This window comes from Erpetoichthys calabaricus, chromosome 2, assembly GCF_900747795.2.
Source record: "Erpetoichthys calabaricus chromosome 2, fErpCal1.3, whole genome shotgun sequence".
NCBI classification, from domain to species: Eukaryota; Metazoa; Chordata; class Cladistia; order Polypteriformes; family Polypteridae; genus Erpetoichthys; species Erpetoichthys calabaricus.
In genome coordinates, this window is record NC_041395.2 from 212,835,364 (window position 1) to 212,857,306 (window position 21,943).

Here is a 21,943-nt window from a genome sequence, read left to right on the forward strand (position 1 = left end):
GAGCTAATAGTGATGTCTTAATTAAGTTATATACAGGAAGTGGTAGTATGAATTACTGTGTTTGCAGAAGTTATTGTACATGTCCATGACTATTCAAAGTAAAGAGTTACTCTTTTCCAAACAACATGTTGCTGAGTTATTGGAACCCACAATAACATGAATGTTTTTGGAAAACTGGAATACCCAGAGAAGACAGTACATAGACACAGAAAGAATGTGAAATCTTCAGTCAAACAATGAGTGGACACTGGACACAAATCCAGGACCTGGACTTCATTATGCACCAAACACTATGCTGTCCTGCATATAATAACGAGTGAAAAAACAACAGGAATGACCATGAGAAATGCCCTGGATACCAATGGAAGGGGCTCAAAGTGAAAATGATATCAATGAGCACAGAATTTCTTTTATTGTGTATCTTTCCATGGGAAACACCTTCCCAGTATGCTGTACAAGTACAAAGCCATGTGACAGTGGTTTAATACTTTTTTTTTTAATTTTGCACACAGGCAAGTTAACTTGACTTGTTCATCATCACACAGGCAGTAAGAGGTTCACAATGATCCCCGTCCTATTCTCCTAATTTTAAATTAACACATTTGCCATTTTTGCCCATCAATCTACACTCCAGTGAAAACGTGTTTTCAGAAAAGTTTATTAAAACTCAAAAACTAAAATCTTACATTCATAGAAGTACTCAGACTCTTAGTTCAGTGCATTGTAGAAGCCCCTGTGACAGAAATGACATCCTTAGGTCTCCTTGGGTAAGTCTGTACCAGCTTAGCACACCTGGATTTGGATTGCTTATTCTGTGAGATCCTCTCATGGTCAGTTAGATTGGATGGGAAGTGCTTGTAAACTGCCATGTTCAGATCTGTCCACAGATGTTCTATGGGGTTTAAGTCTGGGCTTTGACTGGATCACTCAAGGACAGTCAGAGACTTGTCCAGAAGCCATTTCAATGTTGTTTTGGCTGTTAAGTCACTGTTATGCTAAAAGGTGAACTGTCGCCCCAGTCTGAGGTTGCATGCACTCTGAAGCAGGTTTTCTTCAATGATCTCTCTGTATTTGGCCACATTGATCCTTCTTTCAAGTTTGACAATTCTCCCAGTCCCTGCTGCTGCAAAGCTCCCCCATGGAATGATGGTGCCACCACCTTTGTTACTGAAGGTATGGTATTAGGCAGTTGATGAGCAGTGCCTAGTCTTTGTCAAACATAATGCTTGGAGTTCTGCCCAAAGAGTTACATTTTTGTCTTATCAGACCAGAAAATCTTTTCCCTGATCTTTTCCCTTTTCCCTCAAAGTCCTTTAAACTCTCATTTGCATTTTACTCAAGAGTGGTTTCCATTCAATCACTCTACCATAAACATTGGATTGATGAATTGTTGCTGAGATGGTCGTCCTTCTGACAGGTTCTCCCATCTCAGAAAAGGACTTCTGAAGGTCTGTTAGAGTGACCCAGTGGACTCTTGCTCACCTCACAAGCCAAACTGTTCTTGTCTGGTTACTCGGTTTGTCTGGATAGGCAACTCCGGAAGAATCCTGGTGGTTCCAAACTTCTTCTATTTCACAATTATTGAGGCCACCATGCTTCTTGGGGCTTTAGTTACGGTTTTATCCCCTTGCCCTGACCTATGCCTCACCACAATTTGTTGCAGAGGTCTGCAGAGAATTTATTGGACTTAATGGTTTGGTTATTATACTGACATGCTGTGTGAATTGTGGGGCCTTTGCACATCTCAAGGATAATTAAAGCAAACAGGATGGACACGACCACAAATTGGAGTGTCACAGAAAAGGGTCTGAATACTTACAGGAATGGAAGATTTCAGTTTTTGCTTTTTTTAATAAATGTGCAACCCTTTCTGAAAACTTGATTTCACTTTGCAATTGCAACGCAATAAAGTGTGCAGAAAGAGAAGGGGTCTGAATGCTTTCTAAGCCTATGTACAGCACATGACGGGTAGATACCAAATAATGAATACATGGAGCAGAATAAAACTCATGTTTTCAGATGGATGGAAAGTCATGGAAGAACCTCAAAGAAAAAGTTTCACAAGGGTGAAGTAGAAGAGGCTTTGGAATTTCTATCTATTCTCCTTCAGAAGATCCCAGAGCCTGACTGGTCCATACAGAGCAAGATTTTATGGCACGTTAGCTAAGTAAGAATTTACAGTTTTGTAAACTAGTTACAGAATTTGATTCTGTCTTTGAGAAAAAGCCAACATCGAAGTGAGGGATGATATTACAGTTGAACTCCCACTGCTAAAAATGTCTTCTGCTTTATCATTGGCTTAAATCCAAAATCATGGTCTCATGTCTTATTCACTGGTTGTTTGTCATTATTTTGCTTTATACAGTATCTAGTGTACTTGGCTGCAGCTAGTTATCCTTGGCTTTGGTTGAGGAGAAAAGGGACACATAGGAATAAATAATTAAAACTGCTATGCCACACTATAGCCTAAAACTCCTGGCTGTTGTACCATCAAAGCTGTTCGCCATGTTTCTAGACTTTGGACATAGCATCATGTCTTGACCTACAGCATGTCCAGACTGACAGCATTACCTCACAGGGTAATGAACTGAGCCTACTGCCGTGCTTTATGCTGTTCTTCATGGTTAGACACAGATTCAAACCCATTATTAAATTTGCTGTTGACAACGCCAGGCCTGATCATAAACAGTGATGAGGTAGCTTACACAGAACAGGTATGTCTTTGGGGCGGCACAGTGGGTAGCGCTGCTGCCTCGCAGTTGGGAGACCTGGGGACCCGGGTTCGCTTCCCGGGTCCTCCCTGCGTGGAGTTTGCATGTTCTCCCCGTGTCTGCGTGGGTTTCCTCCGGGCGCTCCAGTTTCCTCCCACAGTCCAAAGACATGCTGGTTAGGTGGATTGGCGATTCTAAATTGGCCCTAGTGTGTGCTTGGTGTGTGGGTGTGTTTGTGTGTGTCCTGCGGTGGGTTGGCACCCTGCCCAGGATTGGTTCCCTGCCTTGTGCCCTGTGTTGGCTGGGATTGGCTCCAGCAGACCCCTGTGACCCTGTGTTCGGATTCAGCGGGTTGGACAATGGGTGGATGGATGGATGGTATGTCTTTTGACAAAGTGGTGCCAGGACTACAATCTCTCCCTTAATGTCAGCAAAACCAAGATTCTGATCACAGAGTTCAGGAAGTAGGAGGTAGACCAAACTTCCATGTACATTGGAAGCTCTAAATTTTCTTGATGTCATCTGAAGTGTGCACAACCCATCTTGATAATAATCAATAAAGGTTCACCAATGCCTTGACTTCCTCAAATGTCTGAGGAAAACCTAGATGTCACCCACCATCTATGCTCACCACCCTTGCGGGTGCAGAGTGGAGTTTGTCCTCATAGGCTACATTACATCCTGATATGGTGTCTATTGACAGGACTGCAGGGTATTACTGATCATGTTGAAGAATACTACTGGCACACAGCTCCCTCTGATCAAGACATATGTAACACCATAAAAAAGAAAAGAAAGAAAAGTATTCTTAAAGAGCTCTGCACAATTAATTAGCTCACCATTAATCTTAATCGGACATGCTGTATATTACTGTTTTAGTATATAACAGGAATTAACAAAAACTTTGTTTGTGTTTCATACAATATGGGTGACACTATGAAAGAGCAGCTTTCTATGTACATGGAGGGATTCTGTGCTACACAGGTGGGGTTTGTGCAATGAAAACAAAGAGCTTGCATTTACAGTAAACCCTTGAACTGTGAGTAACTTCGTCTGTGAGTGTTTTGCAAGATGAACAAAAATTTTTAATAAATTTTAACTTGATAAATGAGTGAGGTCTTGCAATATGAGTAGTACGTATACAGTTTGTCTGCCGAGCATCACGTGATCAAAACTGAGCCAATGGATCTTCTCTCTCTCTCGTTGCAGGATTGTGGGTAATCGTCTCCCATGCTCGGTCTCAGTCGGCATGCCGCACTCGTATAGTGAACATCCGAATGAGCGTACACTGTTTACTATGGCATTGTAACCACGTGTGTGTGTGCGTAAAGCATTTTTTATTTTGTGTGCGAGCGAGCAATGAATCTGTTCAACGACAATGCAATGTCACATTTCCACGAAAACCTCAAAAGGATGCAAAAGCAACTGTCATTTGTTAGGTTCCTTGTTAAAGTCGCAAAAAAAGAAAAAGATTCCAGTGAGCTAACAGATAGCAGTGATTCTGTTAGTTAGAGTGAAAGTCGTCCTACACAATAACCCTCTCTCTTGTCTCCCTCACACCAGCCACAATTCTTTTAAAAGGTAAAGTGCAGGTTAATTTGTTTTATGTATTTTTACTTTATATTTTGTATTAATCATTTTTATATGAATATTTTTGGGTTGTGGAACAAGTCATCTGAGTTTCCATTATTTCTTATGGAGAAATTTGCTTTGATATATGAGTGTTTTGGATTACAAGCACATTTCCGGAATGAATTATGCCCACAAACCAAGGCACCACTGTACATCATAATATAGTGAATTTCACATGAAGCATTATATAAATAAGCCCCATATTGAAGAGTGGTGAAAATGCATAGAAATTTAGATTAAACATTATCATATGATGAGACACTTGGAATAAGCCACCATGTAGCGTGGTAGACAGTAAGACTTTAGGGACTTTCAAAACTAGACTTGATGTTTTTTGAGAAGAACAAGTGGATAGGACTGGCAAGCTTTGTTGCACTAAATGGTCTGTTCTTGTCTAGATTGTTCTAATGTTCCAATGTTCTAATGTAAAATTAAAAGAAGGAACAGCTGACTCTGATAATTTTATTTCTTGGGAAGGCTTTAAAAGAAGTTATTATTTTAAAACCATTCTATGCAGTAAGATTTCCTGCCTTAATTTGCAAAGGTCCTCCAGCCAAATGAAACTTTTTATATACGCAGTAATATGTTTAACAAATAGAGAGTAGTGGGGTGTCACAGCCACAATGCAAAAAATGTTACCAAAATGTGATTAGCTGAGCTGAACTGCTAGTCATTTAAGCACCCAAAGTAGTCAGAAGCACAGAAGGCCATTCAACTGTTTTTGTCAGTAAAATGAATGCTGGAAGTATATGAAATTGGCATTAGTATTAGATTGAACAATATGGCAAAGTGTTTAGCTTTAGGATTTTGTAATTCTTTTAATAAAATATAACACAAAACTAAATGAGAGGATTAGAAATTTTAGATAAAATATGACTGCTACAGTATGTTTACATTAAAATACAATATTTCTACAAACATTCAGTTTTTTAATACAGCATCATTGTGACTCTATGGCCATATAACAAATTATTCAATGTGAAGGACAGCCTGCGTTCTTCCCCAGCTGGGATGCCCTTGAAGTGGAAGGACAGGGGGAGACAAAGTCTTGTGTAAGGATGCTAGATGGCGGTAAGCCAGGGCTCGAATCCTTGCTTGGGTGCCCACAAGGCAAGCCGGGTTTTGTAGCTGTGTTGTGTTCTGTTGGGGCTGAGCCAGAGTTGGGAGGATGCAATGAGGAGTGAAGGAGGCAGAGACCAGTGAGAGAAGGAAGAAAAGAGGTTTGCTATACAGTCCCTTATTGTACTTGTGGCTGTGGTGGTGGGAAATGCTTGTGAGAAGAGTTTTCCACAATAAAAGACTTGGGTCCAGAGCATGCTTGTGATGGATGTTTAGGGAGCTGGAGCGCCCCCTAGTGTCCACACCACAAAATATTCTTGCACATTGAAACAACTAATTGATATTGAAAAATAAAACATTTCTAAATCTAAATATGCATAAATTTATAAGTTTAAACACATTTTAACAATTATTTGAATCAATTGTTTTTACTCTACAAATGTACAGTACATCAATTTAATGAATTTTTATGGGACTTTTTGCAGTGCAAACAGTTATAAATGATAATAATAGTTAAAGAATGATTATTACCATTATATATGTGTAGTAATCAACTCCAGTATACAATAAAAAGCTGCTGTCTGTGAGTGTGTGTGAGTGTGTCCATTCCTTCCTAGCAACCTCATTGGTGTTATGACTGGGAGTCTCAAAGTGTGTAAATCTCAAAAATGCCCTCTAGAGGGGGAAATCCTATCGAAAACTCCATCTCGATACAAAAATGGCCATGAAGAATCTTTAGAAAATAAAACATTTCTTTTCAAACACTTTGTTACACATTGAAGCTCTATAGAGCACAAAATTAGAAAAAAGGAGTTGCCAGCAAGGCAATCCAAGGTGAACAAATGTCCCAACATGAAATCCCAAGAATCCAGTCAAAAATCCAGTAAATCACAAAGTACACTAAATTCACAAAAAGCACAAGAACTCACCACTCCTAAGCGCATTCTAATTGAACCGTCAGGAACTGTGAAACACCTTCCTGATTTACCGGGTGCAGGCAGTTCCTGGTGGTGATTGGTTAAGCCCCTACAAAACACATGTAAGATAGCACAGGCATAGAAAATAAAACAGGGTATAAACAAAAATAATATTAAGATACTTCAACATCTTAAAATTGAACAAAAAAGACCTAAAACAAGACATTGAGCTGAAGCCAGTGGAGGAACCCTGGCTGAGATATAACAATTGGTCAATTTAGCTTTGGTCTGATTGGTCAGTTTTGCTTTGGTTGCTCAGTCAAAGAGACATGGGTAAGAGAGACACTGGAGGACACAGAGGAAAGGTGTAGGAGGAACGCTGAAAGTCACCTACAAAGATGGGTAGTTTTTACAAGAATAAGAATAAAAATGATGGTTTCACAGCGGTGAGGGGGGCTCATCTACCAATGATGGTACTCAAAGCATGGATGGGAGGCAAAAAATGTACCTGAAAATGACAGAATCTGAACATGAGGCTTTACAGGAACGTGCTCAAGAGATAAAGGGCCAACCGACACTGGTTGGGACACACAAGGATACCAAGGAAAGATGCACGAGGTATGCTGAATGTACACGTAGGACAAGAGAACAAAGAACAAAGAGACATTTTAAAATATATTCTACTACCTGTCTTTGACAAATAACGTAGCTGGTTAACCTATAAATCTACATTACAATTACATATGTAACATTCTAAAACTCACTCAGTATTACATTGTAGTCACAGCTATTACAACGATTATTACAATTATATGATAATTACACACATAACATTCTCAAGCCCACTTAATCTAATTCAGGGTCACAGGGTGCCATAGCCTATCCTGGAAGCATTGCGGCATGCAAGGCAGGAACTCTTCCTGCATGGGATGTCAGTCCATTCCAGACCCCATGCAATTACTGCAATTGTAATTATGATATTAATTTTGATTATTTCTATTTCAAATAATAATTTGAAAGACAGACACTTGGGATTTAAATCCTGCACCCAATTGCTGTTTGTGAGGAGTTTTTGCACGTTTTACCCATTTCTGTGGGTACATTTGCCAGGTTGTTCTGTCACATTTCCAATGTGACACATTTTGTTTGGTTAGCTGGCAATGCCGATCTGGTCCCCAAGTGTGATGAGATGGCTTCCTTCCCAGGGATGGTTCAGGCTTTGTGCCTGGTGATGCCAAGGATAGATGCACAACCCTGCTGCATGCCTGAACTAAATGAGAAGGTCTTCAAGTGCTATTTTACAAGTAACAAGTACAGTCATATAGTAATTACAGTTATCAAAAATAATAATTGCAATTATATGTTAATTACACTTAATGCAAAATTGCAATTACAATTAAATAGTAATTATCAGCATAATTCATAGGATTGTTTATTTGGTTATTGCAAATATTACAAATAGAGAACATCCAGATGGTCTTCTTCTTCTTCTTTCGGCTGCTCCCATTAGGGGTTGCCACAGAGGATCATCTTCTTCCATATCTTTCTGTCCTCTGCATCTTGTTCTGTTACACCCATCACCTGCATGTTTTCTCTCACCACATCCATAAACCTTCTCTTAGGCCTCCCTCTTTTCCTTTTCCCTGGCAGCTCTATCCTTAACATCCTTCTCCCAATATACCCAGTATCTCTCCTCTGCACATGTCCAAACCAAAAAGTAGTTAAAATGATCTGACCAGAGAAGGAATGGGGCAATGTTATGCCCTGCACATTTACGTTTCTGCAATAAGAATAGACATTTTTCTGACTGTTTTGACAGGCAAGAATTACTTTTTTTTGGATTGTAGGGGTGCCAGGTGCAGTAATAATATGGAAAAAGCAAGCAATATATAATCCCATTACCATGATCTCTGCAGTAGTGGTGCTCAGCTTGAGTCCTGGAGGTGGCTGCAGGTTTTTGTTACAGAACTATTTCTTAATTAAAAGTCAATTAATTATTACTCAAGCAACATTGTTGTTAACTTGCTGGTTAAGAGTTCCACCCTTAATTTCTCAAACATCTATGATCAGCTTTTGAATTGCTTCTTTTATTGCTCAAGCAGCTGCTAATTAAATGTCAAAGGGGCCAGCGGGTCACCATTTATCTTGGTCTCATTTAAACCTGTTTATTTTCATCATGAAGTATCTGTTTTAATAAAATATTCAGAAAGAAATGGAAGAGAAACAAAGTGAAGAACGTATAATTACTGATCTGCTCTAGGCCACAAATCATTTGGACGATAACCTCCGATAGGAAAATCTACAATATAAGAATGGCTTGATGTGGGAGAATGAAAATACTAATAAGCCCTAAAACTAAACAGCAAACTGTGTTATCTATAAAGACTGATTTTTAATTTTAAAACCTGGGTGGAAACAAAACCAGCAGCCACAATAGCCCTTCAGTTTATGAAGTTTATGATCCTCAATCTATTGCCAATTTGGACATAGAATCATGGAGCAAGTCAAAAGTAAAGACTGAACATGCAGCCTGGAAACCCCCAACCCAATGTCTTTGTCATTAGGTCACTCTGCCCATAACACTGAGCCTGGTGTTCAGCTTAATAAGTGTTACATTATTCAGAATAAAGCACATTAAATTGTATCCTTCATGTGTGTCTCAAATGATTAGAAGTTCCATCCATCCATCCATTTTCCAACCTGCTGAATCCGAACACAGGGTCATGGGGGTCTGCTGGAGCCAATCCCAGCCAACACAGGGCACAAGGCAGGAACCAATCCTGGGCAGGGTGCCAACCCACTGCAGGACACACACAAACACCAAGCACACACTAGGGCCAATTTAGAATCGCCAATCCACCTAAACTGCATGTCTTTGGACTGTGGGAGGAAACCCACGCAGACACGGGGAGAACATGCAAACTCCACGCAGGGAGGACCCGGGAAGCGAACCCAGGGCCCCAGGTCTCCCAACTGCGAGGCAGCGCTACCCATTTCTAATTTTCTATTTGAAATACTTTATTCCACGTGAAATATCCCCGGATGAAGCCAGTCTTTTTGACCGCAAGTCTTCACTACTTGTGCTTTGAAACAAGGCTACCTCCTTCCAAGCCTGTTTAGAATAGTGCTGGGGTACTTTCAGACCTTCTCCATCTAATTCAGGTTTTCTGTATCCGCTTTTTCCAAACTCAATTTCAAGGACATGGTGAGAAAATTTCTTCCAGTAAGAGAGAAACGTAACTTCCTTCCTTTCTGCTGCCAGTGTGTAGAGTGCTATTTGTCACAGTGCTCAGGCCTGTTTGCTTCATGTGCTCCAGAGACTGACTGAGATGTTCCCCAATATTTTGTTTGCCATGAAGGTGTCCTATTGGTGGGGTCCCAGTCTCCTATCTGTTGCTTCTCTCTATCCTGACTGGTTGAAATGGACAGTGAGGTGCATGTAGATATTATATTTTATTTTAGTTATGTAGAGTAAGAATGGCACTATATAGCGCCTGACCCGACACAGATTGGACACGGGAGGCACGTATAAAATAAAAAGACTTTTATTTTTCTTCAGCTGGAGGGCACGTCTTCCCCGTAATCCCTCCGGCCACAACACAGTCCCAAATAAAGCACAGTACACCAAGCACTCTTTCTCTCCTCTCTTCCACCACCACTCCTCCTCAGCAGGTTTTGTCCACCTCCACCCGACCCGGTGGCTCCCTTTTATCAGGCACCCGGAAGTGCACCAGGTGGTTGATCGCTGACATCTGGCTGCACTTCTGGGTAAGATGAAACCAGTGCCCAAAAGGGGCCAGCAGCTCCTGTTGCAGCACCCCCTGTCGGTGCTTGCGGAACCCCATAGAGCTGCACAGAACTCCAACCCCATGAAGCCCTGGGGGAGTCCGAGGCACTGCTGCAACCCAGGGAGGAGATACTGGGCTTCCCACCCTTGTCCCCCTGGCAGATGTGGTGAAGGGGCGTCCCGGCCAGGCATGGGCCCCGGCCATCCGTCACAGTAGATGTACAGAATGTTTTTTCAAGATGCCATTCACAGAGCCCATCATTGTAGGGTGCTCTATGAAGCACATTAGAATACTTTTTTATATATAATGGTATGCATTGGCATCTTATCCAGGGCAGATACCTACCTTGTGCCACAGTATTGCTGGGAAAGGAGCCCAGAACTGAATGTAAAGCAATCAAATGTGGAAGGATGGGTAATATTTTGCTATAACGTTAATGGTACCCATCTGTAGTACTGAGCCCTCTTTTCAAATGTATCATTTTTGGCAATATGAGCAGTGTTATTGGATTATAATTGTGTAGTATTTATCACCCAGTCAACATACTGCTATGCAGTACTGACCATTTTTAAACTAAAAGCATAATTTGCAGCATGGCTTGCCTTTTTAAAAACTGTATACTCAATGCTATGTGAAAGTAATCCTATTATCAAACAACTTGTGTTAACAACAAGCAGGACTGTGATGAATGGTATGCTAGCAAATGTCCAGGGAGCAAGAAGTAAAATCCAGGGCTTTAGATCATTAATTGGATGTCATAGTCAATGTATAGTAGTCATGACAACCACATTATCCAATTACGATGATAGGATCAGCTGTTCCGTTGGGAAACCCCACCCCCAGAAAACTATAGAGGACCAGGAGGACCTTTGATTATGGCAAATCTCTCAGACCTGATCTTAATAGAATAGGGATGCTAGTGTGCCTGAAAAGAGAGTATGTGGGGAATGAGATTTTACAGACTCAATTACAGTAGGCAGTAGGTCAGTTTTTCTTGGTCCTATCCTTCTTTTAGCTATTTGTTCCCTAAACTCGCCTACGGCCCCCTTTGGGTAAAGAGAGGATGGGCTCCTATTCTTCTGTATGCTTTTCATAATTTCTCTTTGAGTGCCGTTCAGCTTGTATGTATTGTATTTGTTTGCACTGAGAGATCTGGGTGTAAATTGCCTTCTTTGCATAAATGACAATGCCCACAAAGTAAGATTTTAGCCCTCTTTTATACTCCTTGTGTTGTTGAACAAGAGCAGGGAATGCTGTTCAAATCATTCTCAAATTGTTTTAATGTACTTATTATGTTGCAAATGCCAACAAGTTGCGTACAGGTAACTGACTCTATAGATGAAACTATACAATTGTAGCCAGCAGTCATTCAAAAGGGATCTTCTATTGTATGTGGTGTCACACACACAGGCATAGGGGACATCTTTAAGGCTCTAAAATCGTAGTAATACCACCCTGAGCAGAAAGGGGGCACTCTCAGTAACACCTTCTTATTCTCCAGCCGCAGTTCAGATGTGATACAGCTTCTGCAACTTCCATGAAGCCCCATCTTTTTCGTGCCAATCAATGTTCTTTGAAGGACCATCATTATAGGTGAATAAATCAATCCCTTACCGCAGTTTTCAATTTGTGTGACTTTATGCCAAACCTTTTTATACCCTAGTGTACATTTTATTTTACATTTGTTTTACCAATAGTTAAACTGGTTTACCAACTGGTGCCCTAACCCTATTACATATTCTGTCTGTTTCATTACAATGGCTTCTTTCAGCATTAGTGCCATCTTAGAGAGTTCATAAAAGTCTGTTTTGATAAAATCACATTTAATGCAGAGTTTAAGAATGCTCCATAATCAGTACCATGGTAAAGACACTTGAAGAGTACATTAAGTGCCATCTTAACTAAAGCAAAATCTTTTAAAGGTGTAACAGATAAAACTTAACCTTATAATAATCTCTAACTACACCTGCCATAACTACACTGCCACGTGAAGCCTCTTGTTATCCACAGTAAATCTAATTTGAGGACCCGCTTAATTCAATTTAGGCCCTTGTGAAAGAGCCTGTCTTGCCAGCATTTGGCAAAAGGCATGACTCAACTTTGTGATGCCTGGGTTGCCCGTAGCTGGCATAACCTCCTTGAACCCAGGACATCAATAGTCAATAAACTGAAATGGACTGGGCAATGAATACACATATCAGAGCAAGAGATGATGGAATGTGCTTAGTGCTTTTATGTTCAAACAATAAAATGTCCCCAAAATAAAGTGTGCTACAGTTTCATAAATAAATAAGTCAATAAATAATCAGAAAACAGTGTACTTGTTTAGGTGAAAAAGCAAATCAATAATCCAATAAATAGTTTTAAAAAACAAAGGTTAAAACACTGTCAGGATCTGTTCTATTAAAAACCATCTCAAGCATTGGTGGAACCTTCTAATCCACATTCCTGCTGCTCACCCATGTGGTCTGCTCAACAGCAGGAAATGCCTGCCGATAAGTGCAGGCTGCACTTTATCAGGCTCGTGTCCCAACCACCACCCCTCGGCATTCAGCAGAAACCCCGCTAGCCCTGCTCCTTTCACCCGCTGTGGTCCTCATGACTTACTGTTTATCCCTTGTGGGCACAGGTGCCTTGATTAAGATTCCCTAGTACTAGTGTTATATTTTAGACAGGGCTCCGTCCCCGGCTTATTTAATTTCTTTGCCTTTTTTGTAAATTTTTCAGTTCATTTATTACATATGTTTGTTAGTATTGTTTTTTTAATATATCATTTCATTGTCACGTTTAATGTATTACAGTTTTTGATATGTTTAAAAATATTTATGTGCTGTTTTTTTAAATGTCATTATGTTCCTTGTGTTTTGTGGTTGGCACCCAAAAGAGGCAGGACCTGCGCTGCTTGTGCTGCTTATCTTTATTATGTTTTTAACTTCTGGGAAGTGTTTTGGGACTTCTCTGTCTTAGAATTGCCTTTCTAGCAACTCCTGTCTTGCATTTTTCTATTTTATTAATAAATATCCTCTTTTCTAAAGATTCTTTGTTTGCCTTTACATCTACAAGGTGGAGGTTTACGGTCACCCTCCCTCTTATAGAGGTTGGTCATTATTTTGGGACATTTCTTACGGTTTTTGAATATTAAAAAGTCTGTCCTTCATTTTGAGGGTTTGCTAGCCCTGAAGCCTCCCACTTGCCTGGGGTCAGACTTGCTTTGGGGTGAGACCAGTTTTGGACAAGCCAGTAAGGATTCTGGCTTGTTTTATGTGGATCTTTGAGTAGGTCTTACTTGCTTTTGCTACTGTGTACTGCTCCTTCATTATATAATTGTTGTTCCTTCATAACATAGTTTTTTTAGCAATAATTGTAACAGAACTCAAAACATTTCACAAAACTGATTGAAAACTGTTTACATATTTGGTTAATATCTAGTATCAAATCTAGGGATCTTGTACCTATGATATCTGACAAAAATGGATTATGCAAGTTCAATTAATGAATAGATGAGTTTCCACACCTACTACATGTGAGACACCTGTCCCAGGTATAGCCACTGGTCTGCTTTCTGTCTGCGAGACCGAGGACAATAGTCAAACAATCCGCTTGTAGTCACTGCTCCTGCACTCTTAAGTCTGCCAGAACACTCTTGTTACTTTCTTTAAACCATGTTGCAGCCTCTTATTCCCTGGCTGATTCCAGCTGTCACAGATCCAGATAATAGTGTTTGTCTAAGCTTTGTTGAGCTTGTTCACAGGCTGTTAGCACAGAGCAGGCTCTTGTACTGGAAACTATTTTTAAAAGGCCTTCTGTTTTCATGGGATCTCTTCAGATTTCATGCGGAGGATGTGGAAGATTTGAGAGATTTGCTCCTCAAAGACTTACATCTGCCAGCAAAGACTCAAGTTCTTTTGTGCCTCCTTGTGATTCTCATTAGCAGGGTTCCTTCTTACGAGCCTCATCAGATAGGTGAAACTTCAAACATGCACATACAGTCTATTTCATCCACTTGGAAATGACAAGAAACACATTTGGCCAGAGTCATTAACACAATTCTCCAAGCCATTGTTGCACTTAGTGTGCCTGTATTTGCATGCTGCAAGAAAAGTAAACATAATTTTGTCAATTAATGCTTTAATGGTGAAAAGCCTGAAGGTGAACTGTGATGTATCTTGTTTCAATTTAGAAAAGGGCATGTGACATTACTTGCTGTAATGCACAGAGAGTGGGATTTGAACCTTTTTATGTCTTTTTCTTATCTATTAGGCCCATTGTCATTCACCTTTTTGTATCCTGCAGATAGATGCTCACCTTTAAGCCATTATATGTTGCAATAATTTTTAACTAAAAAACATTTACAGCTTACCAGTCCATTTCATCAAATCAACCTGGAACTAAAATTTCATTTTATTTGTTTGCTGGCTCACAAGGCTGGATATCCATTTCTCTGTCTTGGGGGAGCTGGCTGGCTTCAGTGATAACATCTTCCACTGGTTTGCATGCTGATCATCCCTCAGTACAGCAACAGAAGAAAAAGAACAGCTCCAAGATTTATAAGTCTGATTACTGCAAAGGGAAAAAAACACACTCTCAAAAGGTGAATTCTTCAAATCTCAAGGGAGAAATGTTCACTAGAGAGCTACCATGAACTCATTTTACTTGCTAATTTCCAGGATTTGTTGAACCTATGTGAGAGGGAAAGCCTGTTAGCTAAGTTGGAGGAGCTGTTGTGAGTTTGAGGCACTCTCTACATGACCTAAATGGAAAAAATAAATACTTAATTGATACATCTTCAACCTGTTAACTCGTACAGAAGTAACTGTGAAGAAAATAACTTATACTGAATTAGCTAGTGCTGATTAATATTGAACTTATCGCATAGTAAAAAAAGGTGACATGCTCACTAATTTCGTATTTAACTCAGGGATATGAAGTCTACCACCTCTGTGTACCAATCATTATTTCTTAAAGAACAGCATTAGAATATAGGAAAGGGTTTGGAGGCAACTGGGTGACAGTCAACTTGGCGAAAAGACAACTCGGCGAAAGACAAGTCAGCGAAAAGACAACCCGGTGAAAAGACAACTCGGTGAAAAGACAACTCGGTGAAAAGACAACCTGGCGAAAAGACAACTCAGTGAAGAAACAACTTGGCTAAATACAACTCGATGGCATCCTTTACCAGTTAGGTTCAAAGAGATTTTTTAATTATATTTAAATGACAACGTGATTTAAAATTTTTAAAATAAATTTATATAATTGATGAATGAACTTTATTCTACAGATGGAACAAACTCTATCTTACATTATCTTCTGCAACCAAAATTGCTAATCCTTTATATAAATTGTATTTATTGTAATCATATGATAACGTTATTTAGAATACAAAAGGTGACCTGTGAGTACGGCTTAAGATATATCTTTACTCTCAATGTATTGGGACTCTCATAAAGCAGGTGATTCTGTGGATTTTCCGGCTCCCTACGTTGTCATTTAAATATCATTAAAAAATCTCTTTAAACCTAACTATTACCTAACTGGTAAAGGATGTCGCTGAGTTGTCTTTTTGCCGAGTTGTCTGTTTCCCAGTTGCCCCTGAATGATAGGTAAGATAGCTAAAACTGATATGGTGGTGAGCGCTATTCTCTTCTAACCTCCCATACCTTTGATCAGCTTCTGGCCAGGTCACCATCTTAGAAGATTTTGCAAGTGCTTTATAAGTCTGTAGTGAACCCTGACTTTTGGGGGGGTGACATTTTTGCAAACAGATTTGCATAGCAATCGTGTCACTATGCTTGTAAATCTAGGAATAAACAGAATTAAACTGACACATAAGTCCTACTTACTTTTCCACCCCACCATATGAATATTAGACAAACACACCAGAAAACTATCAAGATAAATGTGACAGAGTACACATCCAAGTACATCCAATTATTTACAAAGACAACAACTAAAAGCAATAATAAATATGTAAAAGCACACCCTTGTTTCACTCCCCCCCCAATAACATGCACTGTCCAAAAAGTCTACAGTAAATAGTGGCTATGGATCCCAAACCATAATGAACAGTTATTTGCCATAAAGATATTATGAAATAGTCCTCTTTCTAAACTGCTTCCCAAAAAATGGATATTATAATGCAGCTGTACCACCTGTATCTGGAAAGTTTATAATCTTCTGAGGTGCACCTCTTCCACAAATAGCAATTGAAGACAGGAATGGAAAAACTGCCCACTGCCATTGATGTATTTGATGACAGTGACAATCCTCCTCTGCTGCGATTGGCAGCTCAAAAAAGAGGTTCTTGTTGCTTCTGATGATTGAGTGTGTAGGACTAACGGGTTGGCCTAATTACATCAGTCCCTCATTTTACAAGCATATAGGCACAATTGCTAAGAAAATCTGCTTGCAACCTCATCACACCCCAAAAGTTGGGGTTCATTACATGTCTATGTGAGTTTTCTTGCAGCAAAACATGCAGAATGAGTTAACTGGTAAAACTGTCTTAGTGACATTAGTGTGCATTGCAGTGCACTAGAGTACAATCAAAGCTTGGTTCTTCGTTTCAGGTGTTACCATTTGTGACAATAGATGGCGCTATACTAGCGCTTAACCCGACACAGACAGACGCAGGAGGCACACTAATAAAACATAAAAGTTTTATTATTATTTTTCTTCATCTGTGGGCAACGTCTTCCCCATTTCCCACAGGCACAACACAGTCCCAAAGCACCAACACCACAATACACAATACTTTCTTTCACTATTCTTTTCCTTTCTCTTTTTCTTCTCCACTCCTCCTCGGCAAGCTTTGTCTCCCTCCTCCCGACTCTGGCTCCCCGAGTAGTGGCAGCTGGCTACTTTTATAATGCACCCGGAAGTGCTCCAGGTGCTTGATGACCCATTTCTGCCAGCACTTCCAGGTGTGGCGGAAGAGCTGCTCTGTAGGGCTCAGCAGCAGCTACAGCACAGCCTTGGCAGCACCCACGGATCCCACCAAACTCCAACTCCCATGAAGATCTGCGGGAATCCTAGGCACCACTGCAACTCAGGGGGGCTGCCATCCAGCACTCTGAGGGAGGTAAAGCTCTGGATAGGCTGGTTCCACAGGTTGTCCCAGTGTGGAGGCGTCCGCCACACATTACTGAAACCTTCACTCTGCATTCATAAAAAATGGACAGCTAGATGTTGTTACTTTTATAATTAAGGCAGAGCAGAGAGTGGAGAATATCAGAAGTAGGGGGTAAACAACTATGAAAGAAAGACACCTAAGGAAAGCAACTGCTTAACATAATGCATATGCTACAGTCTCAGATTTGATTAATCACATTCAGGCTAGCAATAGCATCACAGCACCATTGGGCCCAAACCAGCAACCAACACCAGATAGAGTAGTAGCTTTTTGAGCAATTCCTTTGTTTTCTGGTCTTCTTTTGGTTTTTGGCCTCTTTACTCACCTTATGATTTCTGCTTTCCCCATTAGTTCTGGTCATTTTGATGAACTTAATAATAATAATGATACATTTTATTTATATAGCACCTTTCCCATGCTCAAGACACTTAAATCTAATATTAGAAGTACACCTGACCGGTACAGCTGAACACTTAAAATACACAAAATATTTACCAGTATAATTGGGCTTCCTTACAATTTGATTTTTCCCTCATAGTGGGGGGAGACAGCAATTGGCTCATATCAAAAACTTCTCTTTTATTTGCCATTTTATAGACTGGTCACTACTAACTACTTTGTGTATCTTCTTTTTCATTTTGCAGTACTCAGTGGTAGTGCTGTGTGTCACTGTCACCTGGTCAAAGTGCACAGCAGCCACCTATGATGCTGACAAGATGTAGAAAGCTCCTCAAGCGTATTCTCTGACACATTCATGGATTATAAAATGCCCATGTATGTGTTTGCAGTTAGAAACAACCTTTTATAAATAACTGTTCTTTACATTTTCCCTTTCTTTTGTAGACTTGTTAGATATTATTATTGTGAACCATTTTCTGTTTCAGTTAATATTTGAAAATGTACTATACAAAGAAATATTGTCACTGACTCAGCCTGACTGACTACTCTCTTGGATCGCTACTGGAAAACCACTTGCCACTTAAAAATAAATAAATCTGTAAACCCGTATGTTTGCGCAGTGTGACATGCACCTTGTGGCTGCCACTGCCTTTTCCCTTATGAGGAAATCAAATACTCATTAGATCATTTCCCTTGCAGACTCAAAAAAAGATTTCAGAACATCTTCTAAACAGGATAGAAAAAGCACACTGCCAATAAGCCCAAGAAAGTTGCTGCCTCTTTGCCTCATTAGAATTTCTAAATTTGTCTGTTCTAGTGTAAAATTAAGTACAAAAAAGCAACTCTTCTTCACAAAATATGACCAAAGTATGCTACGTACATTTACCCAATACTAACCATTCAGTCATTACACTCTCTATGATTGCTCTTTCATAAAATTAATGTTCTCTCTTCACAAAAGGACCACATTTGTCTCCCTGTTTGTATTCAAATTCACACTGATGTTTGTAACATTTGCCTGAGTATTTTGCAGGATAGACAACTACTGCCTGTGGTAAAAAGTTTGTCATGGGAATTACAGTCTGAATTTGTACTAAAAATAATTTCTGGAGCCTTCCAACCATCTATTATTTCATGTTCTTATCTACCACCCATACAGGACCCCGCTGGAGACTATCTGCATATGGATATATCCACTGTTTTTCTTTAAAATAATAAAGAGAATGTCAACTAACTGCTAACTGATGGTTAGAAGTATCACCTTCTAGCTGTTTATCAAAATCATATACTCTGTTACCAACACTCTAGTGATAAATCATTCCAACCCTGCACTTATAATAAGTGGTGACTTCAGTCATGTGAATTTGGAAGGAACTATAACAAACATGCTTCAGTATGTGTCATATTCCACTCCTGTGTTGTGATTCCTACCATTTGAGTTTTGTGCTATGCTCCCTTGGGTGAAGCCTACACACTGGGCCCAGACTCATATAGAGAGCAGGTCTATCCTTTTACATTTATTTTTGAGACCTGATTTCATTTTTGAGGTTTGTTGGGACAGGAGTCATAACACAGTGGACACAACATGCTGAAATTGATTTATTCAAATGTTTAAATTTAATTATTTGGCTGACACCTTCCAACATTTATGATACAATTGGTTACATTTCTTTTGGTTTTCCAATTTGAGCACAGGCAAGTCAAGTGACTTGCTCAGGGTCACACAGTGTCAGCAGCGGGATTTGAACCCACAACCTCAGGGCTTGAGTCCAAATCCTTAACCACTACACCACATTGCCTGATGTTAAATGTTAAAGGTGTCTTTAAAAGTTCCACCACAAAAATCTGATCCATCTTACTTTTACACATGTCTGTGATCAGATAGTAACCAATTAACAGCTTCCAGAATAGAGGCTGGTGGGATGTGAGGAAAATTGGACAGATTTTGTTTAACAAAGTTTCTAATTTGGAGGTAGTGAAAGAAATGTGCTACTGGAAAGTTAAATTTGGAGTGTAACTGTTCGTAGGATGCAAAGTAGTTGTCTATGTACAGATCTCTGAGTGATTTAATCCTGAATGTTTTCCAGATATTAAAAACTGCATATGTTTGAGAGGGTGGAAAAAGGTGGTTAACATGCAGAGGTTAAATAATGGCTTCCAAAAGACAGACTGAGAAATGATGTACAAGTCACATGGGGATGATATTGACAGTTTCAGTTGCTGCATCACAGACTTATTAACCTTTGCGTTCACACTATTGTACCCACAAAAATGGTGTACAGCCTACCCAACAACAACTCCTGGACTGCAAAGGAGTTAAAAGTCTTGTGAATGATAAGAATACAGCACTTAAATCTGGTGACAAAGAGGCTCTGAACGGCATGCAGAGAGTGCTGAAGAAATAGCTGAGTGAAGCAAAAGGAGCTTACAGAGATAAAACAGAAAATAAACTCACTCACAGTAACACAAAAGATGTTTGCAATGGACTGGATATGATTATTGGACTCAAGCAATCCAGGGCTCAGGTGCTAGAAGGGAATGTGGACAAAACTAACATTTGTAAAAGACTTTCACTTCCACCACTGCCTTCTTCCAATGGCCAGTCCCTCACACCATCCCTACTACATCAACAACTTCTACTACTTCAGCTGGTATGGCTAGTGATGAGTCTACCTTTGAAGATCAGTATGGGCTGTCCATAACTTATGACCAAGGAGACAACTGTGGAGGCTTGTGGAATAGTGGATCCATGGCTAAGCAACAAGTTGTCAGTTTTTAAATAAATAAATAATTAAATAGCCGGATTGATCTTTGTGGGCATGCGTGTTCATGCGGCTGCAGGAGGTTGGTGGAATGATTGAGACGGAGCACACCTGCACATAAGGGTTTGTTCCATTGGCTTTCTATGGTTCATGATTGAGGCACTGCACCCACAGAGGCATATAAGGGAGAGCCAGTGCGGGAAAGGAGAAAGATGAAATGAAGGAAAAGACAACAAGAGCAGAGATTAAAGGATGGAGAGTAGGGCAGGAACAAGTGAGAGAAAGCTGGGACAAAAGGGAGGAGGCAGGCGGATGAGAATGGAGCCCCAGGTATTGGGGTGTGGCCGGCACTCAAGAGGAGGCTGAAGGTTGCTCCAGTTGATCAGCCAGGGAGCAGGAGCAACAACAATACTCCAGAGGACTTCCCCGAAAGGCTAGTGAAATGCAGAGGGAGTTGAAGGAGTGGAGGCTCAGTGGCGCCCCGTGGAATGCTATGGGATGGGCGGTGGAGACAGAAGCTGGAATTGTGGGTTTTCCGTGCCTGCCCGATGATGTCTCTCCTTGCTACGAGATCCAAATAGGATAAGCCAGAGAGACATTGGTTTTAAAGGGATTTCCCAGGGCTTTGCAATTTTAAAAGACAGTTTCCTGAAAGGGATTTTAATCTCATTTTTATGGATTTATCTATTCTGGATTTTAACCTCCACGGTTCACTTTTTTATGGATTATTTATTCCAAAGATGATTTGATGCACTGCCTCTTTTGATTTTAATAAAAGCACTAATCACCTGAGCATAATGAACCCATGGCTGAATGCGTGTGTGTGTCCTCATCTGCCTGGCTCATCTTGGTTACAACTATCGACCATCCAGGATCAAGAGGCTCCCAAACCATCACAAGGCGCTTTGAGTACTAAGAAAAGCGCTATATAAATGTAATGAATTATTATTATTATTAAGGCAGAGGAACAGCCGCAGGACCTGATGGAGTCAGTCCTCAAGTTGTTAAGGTCTGTGCTGACCACCTCTGTCCCATGTTTAATCTGTCGCTAAGGTTCCTGAAAGTCCAGCAGCTGTAGGAAACATCCTATATTGTTCTAGTTTTCAAAGAAATCAGGAGTCTCTTCAACTAAGGACTACTGACCAGTGGTCCTTATATCCTGCATCAAAAAGACCTTTGAGATACTGGTCCAGTACTGTATGAGTCCTCTTGTGGTAAACTACCTAGATCCACTGCAGTTTTCCTGTTGGACAAAGGCTGAAGAGAAGGATGCAATTATCTGTCTGATCCACAAGGCTTATTCTCATCTGGACAGAGCTGGCAGCACTGTGAGAATTATGGTTTTTGATTTCTATAGCACATTCAGTACCATCCAACCATTCCTGCAAAGTATACAGGTGGATGAGCCTATGGTGTCCTGAATAATGGACTGTTTGTTAGGCAGACTCTAGTTTGTGATGCTCAAGGACTGTGTCTCTGATATGGATGTGAGTAACACTGGAGCACTCTTCACTCTGTACACATCTGACTATAAATATAACACCAG